Below are 6,541 nucleotides of genomic sequence, written 5' to 3'. Positions count from 1 at the left end.
ATAAACTACGAAAGGACTGTAAGCTGAGTTAGCACCAAAAGAATTAAGTTTTTTAGTTAAAGTTGTTACTTGTGTTGTTAATGCCGAAATGGCATTTACTTCGTGAACTCCAACTACTTTCTTATGCATTTATTGCTCTACTAGCCACTAGTAATTGTTCAATGCCATCTCCACCAATAGGTCATACACCTCATCAATTAACTTTTCCATGAGAGCTCTTCCCGAAGCAGCATTAATAGTGGTTTGAACCTAACCACTCAATCCATTGTAGAACATCTGCACTTGAAGCCACTTTGGAAGACCATGATAAGGGCAATGCTTAAGCAGATCCTTGTATCTCTCCCAAGCTTCGTACAACGATTCCACATCTAGTTACATGAATGATGTGATATCATTCCTCATCTTTACTATCTTGGTCGAAGGAAAAAATTTGGCAAGGAACTTTTGAGCAAGGCCATGTCATGTTGTAATAGAGCCAATAAGAAATGAGTTCAGCCACAAATTCACTTTGTCCATTTACGAAAATGAAAAAGTCTCAAACGGATCGCATCATCTGTGACTCCATTGTGTTTAAAGGTGTCACATATCTCTAAAAAGTTCAAGATGTGGGCATTTGGATTGTCATTTAAAAAACCCCTAAACTGGATTGAAGTTTGGATCATGGTAATGATGGCAGACTTAATCTCAAATTTGTTAGCTTGAATAGTTGGCCTACAAATGCTCGAAGGAAGCCCTTGTACCAATGGAACAACATAGTCCATTAAGGGATGATTCTCTTCTACTACTCGCTCTTGGACTTGCTGCTCAACCTATCAATCAACCATTGTATAAATTTGAGCAAAAACTTGTTAATTTTATCATCGTAGTCTACGAAATGTTCTCTCAATCTCTATATCACAAGACACAATCTGTGGATCACAAAATACAATCCCTAAGCTTTTTGCTCTTCTCATACAATGATGGAACGTATTTACAGAACAAAGAAAGAAAAACTTAAATTAAGACTAATCTGTTGAATATTAATATTAGCAAAATAAATAAGAAAATAAATCCTCAGCAACAGTGCCAAAAACTTGTTGTCAATTTAATACACGCAAGTATATGTATCAAACAAGTAATATAGACAGTAAGTCCCCATAGGGATTTACTTTTAATTTTTCATTAAGTACTAAAATTATGCCAAATTAATCTTATTCAAGTAACTCGATTTTGTAGAAAATCAATTATGGCTAAATTTAATCAAACACTAAACTAATTAACAAAAACTAAAAATTCACTAGATAGGCAATAGATTAAAACCTAGGATTATGGGTTTTATTTGACATTTGTTTCTCTCAATATTTATATTCATACGTGGTTATGCTAGCCTAGAATCCAAACCTATGCACAAGTCTCTATCAAGATGCTTGTACAAATACCCAACTTAATTGGGTTACTATATGTCTATAGTAATCAATTAAATATGGTTAATTAAGCTAGTGTTATAATTTAACTATGTATGGCATTTAGGCGTATATCTATCCTAATTGCAAATCAAATCACCTATCCTCTAAGTGACGTGAACATACACTATTCAAAACTTAATCTAATCTAAAATTACTCTGTTGAGTCTCATTCAGATTCATAAATCATTCAACTGTTGGCCAAACAATCAAAAGCTTTACGAACAGATTTGAATAAACATAACTATACCCATTCATAATAAATAAAAAAGAAACAAATATTCAGATTACACGTTGAAATCCACCACAATCCTAGAAAAATAGTATAGCTCATGATAACTAAAGCAAACAACATGATTTCTTGAAAACAATTCATGTTCACAATAAAAGAAAAAGATATAACAAAACTAAAGTGAGAAAAAGTTTTCTGTCAAATCCCATCTTATCTTCTCTTGCTCTCTTCTCATTTTTCTCTTGTGCAAAATCACTCTTTTTCTCTAAAAAAACTACTGCTCAGTCCTCTCTAATTCTCTGCTAAAAAAGAGCTATTTATAAACCATCAAAAAGCCCTAAAAAATTAAAACCTAAAATAAAAAGAGAAAAAATAACCGCGCTGGCCATTCAAGGTTACGACGCTAAGTCCTCTATTTTCCCCTTATGCAGGCTATTATAGTGCTTAGGAAATTTGACAGGGTTTTTGACCATGATCTAATCAAAACTGGGAAAAATGGTAGACATCAAAGTTGTAGCCTTTCCTTTTAGCATTCCTGTGGTTCATGAATCTTAACAATCAAACTTCTGTAGTGCGAGTTATGCCCAAAATACCACACCATATTCAATAAAAATCTACACATAGCCATTCTTGTGTGATTCACTTTTAGGAATCTTTATGCACTTGAGAACCTTTAAAACAAAAACGAAATCAGTGATGGCTCAATTTAGGACTTTTAACGTGAAAAAGATCTAAAATTACTCAAATTAAAGTAGTTCAACATCCATTAAACTTAATAACGAAAAACATAAAAGCTATCTAAAATTAACTTAAAAACACAAGGACTTAACAATTTTTAGCAATTAAAATGTGGCAAAATAACTCTATATAATAGAGTTATCACTCGAATGTGAAATGATGATTGTATACTTTCCTATTGATTTAGGAGCTATGTCTTTCAATATAGGATGATTCTATCTCCTCTCGTTAGGCCTGATTCATCAATATCAATAAAAGTAGCACTCTTTACGCTGAGAAAGAGTCCTTAAGCTGACTTTCTTCCTTAGTCTCTCTATGGAGAGTTGATAACTCTATTATATAGAGTTATTTTGACACATTTTGGGGGCTTAAGTAGTTAGATCTTTGAGATTTTAGGTTCAAATCGTAGCATTTTAAGCATTTTTCTAGTTTAAGTTTGATTACATGTTAAGTAGCTAACTTAAGTTATTTTAGTTAAATTTTATATTATTTTATTTTAAATTACTTTAAGAGTAGTATTGGTAATTTCTCTTATTGCTTTTGTAGGAAATTTGATGAAAAAGGCTCATTTGATGAAAACCCATACAAGTATGGTAATGGCTTTTTTAGTATATGTTGTGGTATTTTGATCATATCTCTGTCTGCAGAACTCCAAATGTAGTGATTCCTAAACCACTAGGCTTCTACGAGGAAGGGATACAACTTTTGTGTTTAACACTTCACCCAGTTTGGATTGCATCATGGTCAATATGTTTGAATAATTGGGAACACTGTAGTAGTATGCATGGACTAAACGTGATACAGTATTTGGAGCATATCTTTCAATACAGAAGTCCAATTGACATGATTATTAAGCCACTGGAAAGATAAAAGATAGGAGTACAACTTTTATGTTTACTACTTTTCCCTGTTCAGACCATATCAAGGTGAAAATCACATTAGAATTTGGTAGACTGCCACAGCATTGGGAGAACAAAGCTGTAGCGCTGGTGAAAGGAAGCTCACCATACAATTTTCCCGAGACCTCAACACTGCAATGCTACTGTAGCAAACAAAAACCAGTGCCACGGCACCAAGAAATCAAGGCTGCGGTGCTGGACAATTTTCCAAAAATAAAAATTTGACAGGATTTTGGAAATTAGGTTACTTGGAGTCTATTTAAGAGACCTTTTTCAAAGGTTTTAAGGAGGAGGAGCAAGCAACTATTTTGGAGATTTGGAGCCAAGAACAAAGCAAGAAAACAAGAGAACTTGAGAGAGAATTGAGATCATAAAGCTTTAATAATTAGTTTCTTTCTCTACTTTTATGTTTTTCTTATCTTCTTTGACTTGGATTCATGGCTAAATTTTTTTGGATGTTGTTTTTATTTGTTATTTTGAGCTAAATTATCTTTCTAGGATTGTGGTGGATTTCAACATGTAGTTTAAATATTAGTTTCTTTTTTATTTATCATCAATAGGTGTAGTTTTGCTTATTCAAATCTATTCTTAATGCTTTTGATTGCTTGGACAATAATTAACTAATTTGTGAATCTAATTGAGACTCGACAGAGAGATTTTAGATTGGACTAAGATTTGAATAGTGTATGTTTACGTCATTTATGTGATCTTATTCGCGATTCTGGTATACATGTGCTAATTGCCAAACATAGCCACATTAGGACACTTGCTTAATGAACTTAATTTAATTGATTCCTATAAACATATAGTGAACTAATTAAGTTAGGTATTTGTACAAGCAACTCGATGGAGACTTGTCTATAGCTTTGGATTCTAGGTTAGTAAAACCACCCAAGAAAGATAAATAACAAGAAAAGCTGGTCTCAAATAAAATGTTGAATGAACCCATAATCCTAGGTCTTTAATATACTACTTTTCTTAACTTATTTAGTTTGTTAGTTAATTTAGTGTTTATTTTAATTTTGTTTCAGTTAATTTTCTACAAATTTCGATTACTTAAATAAGATTGATTTGTTATAAGATTTTAGTACTTAGTAAAAATTTAAGAACAAATCTCCGTGGAGTGATACTCTACTTCATCACTATATTACTTGTTTGATACGTATACTTATGTATGCAAAATCGACAACAAGAGTAAGCTTCCTTCTCCTTCTCATTCTCCCCCCTACCCTACATCATTAATGGTGCTAAATTACCTCCTTGCCTTAGCCTTTTAAAAGGTGCGTAACGCTATTGAGAGATGGGATTCATAAGAAAACAAAGCATACAGTTTATAAAAATGATTATATATGAATATGACTCTCTTTTCTCACCCCAGTTAAAGTTACAAAGTAAGCCTTTTCACTTTAAGTTAGGAAGGAATAGGTAGAATACTTCTATTGACTTGTGTATATGCAAGGTCTTCTATTCCAATGTGACAAGAACCTCCTATTTCTAAAAGGTAAAGTAGAGTGTGAACCACCTAAGGCTGAGTTCACTCAGGCCAACTTAAACCTTTTTTTATTGAAAGAGGAGAAGGTCTAATTGATGGGTTTTTTTCTACCAATTGGAGCCCTCCTTTCACCACCCCTAAAGGGATGGTCTACTAGGTTCATAACTACTCCTTTTATTACAGGACCTTACCTAGCCAACATTTAGATTCGGCTCTACCTAAACTTTTCTGGTTCACCCCAACATTACCCATTTGGCTGATTGTTGTTGAGTAGTTTTTAGATATCAAACGGAACCCCCCCCCCCCCCCCCCAAAAGGTAATTTTAACATGGCTGATTTCCCCTCTTTTGCAGTCAGTTTCGCCACAGCACCCGCTACTCTAGCTAATTGTCCACCCTTTCCAAGTGTGATTTCTATGTTATGTACGGTTGTGCCTAAGGGCATATCGGTTGTAAAAGATTCTTTTTTTGGATCAATCAAAGCCCCTTCCCAAAACTGTGCAAGCTTCTTCTAAAGCATACAACTTAAGAACAAATAAACATCACATAATTGTCATATCAAACAATCAACTAAGAAATGTCAAACAATAAAAGAGTTTCCAAAGCCCAAAAAAAGAGTGATAGAAAGAAAATGAAAAACAAAACAGAAAGAAAAAGAAGAAATAATACCTAAACAAAGTTTTGAATTTTGGATCTTCCTTTCATTAATCTTTGTAAGAACAATAAAAACCCTGAAGGGATGATTTGCAAAGAGGCAAAAAGGAGATCAATAAGGAGAAAGGGATAGGGTACTTTTTTAGAGAGGATTTTTTTGGAAAAAAAAAATTCTCTTAAGAAGCTAACGTGTTTTTTAAAGAAAAAAAAGAAAAAACTCCTTTTTAGAGCTTTTCTTGAAGTTTTTTTTTTTAATTTTGTTCTTTAAAAAAAGCTATTTTTTTAAGAGCTTCTCACAAAATCCTGTTTGACTCGACTTCTACTTTTGGAAGTAGATAAGTTAAAAAAAAAGCCAAGCCAAATAGGCACTAAGTCTTGCCAAGATATTAGATGATGAAGGGATAATAATTACATTGTAAAACTGTTCATTGAAAGGTTGAGTCAAAACATTATGACTTTTCTTAATATTTGGGTAGTCATGAAACATTATGATCTTGACTTATAAAAATAAACTAATCATTTGGGAATTGATGAAGAATGCATAGGAGTTTGATTTATCTAATCCTAGCTTGACTTAGAATATAGTTAATATTTATTGCTAACATGTTAAGAACCTAATGAGTTACACATATTAAAAATGTCAATTGTCAATTTAAAAAGGGTTAATTGAGTTTTACTTAATTAAAAGAAGTTAAGAACTTTAGGGACTTAATTGAAAGGTTCAATTAGTTTAGAGGCAATTAAGCAATTAAGCATAAAGGTTATGCATTGTCCTATTAGGAATAAGATTAATTGCTAATAAATATATGGCTTATGTCGCACATTAATAACATAAAAAATGTGTGATCAACATTAAAAACCCCTTTGAAAACCATCCAAAAAACTTTGAGAGCTTTGTGAGGGAAAATTTGGAAGAGTTCCAAACCCTGAGAATCAATCTAGCTATCCCTATAGCCTTGTAAGCTGTTGATCATCACCCTCAACCATTTGACCATTGTTTTTTTCTCCATATTGAGTGTGACTCATGTTATTTAATGTATTGATCAAGGTTTAAGCAAAGGTTGTTTTAAACCCTGTGGATCATT

General features: G+C 32.6%; 1 non-coding gene across 1 annotated transcript; it reads left to right on the top strand.

Annotated features, from left to right (window-relative positions):
• The first annotated feature begins 298 nt into the window (after nt 1–298).
• On the top strand, nt 299–405 carry LOC148764070 (small nucleolar RNA R71). Its single transcript, XR_016024868.1, has one exon. It is a non-coding gene; the product is annotated as a small nucleolar RNA R71 (small nucleolar RNA).
• The last annotated feature ends 6,136 nt before the right edge of the window (nt 406–6,541 follow it).

Source organism: Theobroma cacao, chromosome 2 (genome assembly GCF_053813885.1).
Source record: "Theobroma cacao isolate CCN51 chromosome 2, ASM5381388v1, whole genome shotgun sequence".
NCBI lineage: Eukaryota > Viridiplantae > Streptophyta > Magnoliopsida > Malvales > Malvaceae > Theobroma > Theobroma cacao.
This window is presented reverse-complemented; position numbering and strand designations above follow the sequence as displayed.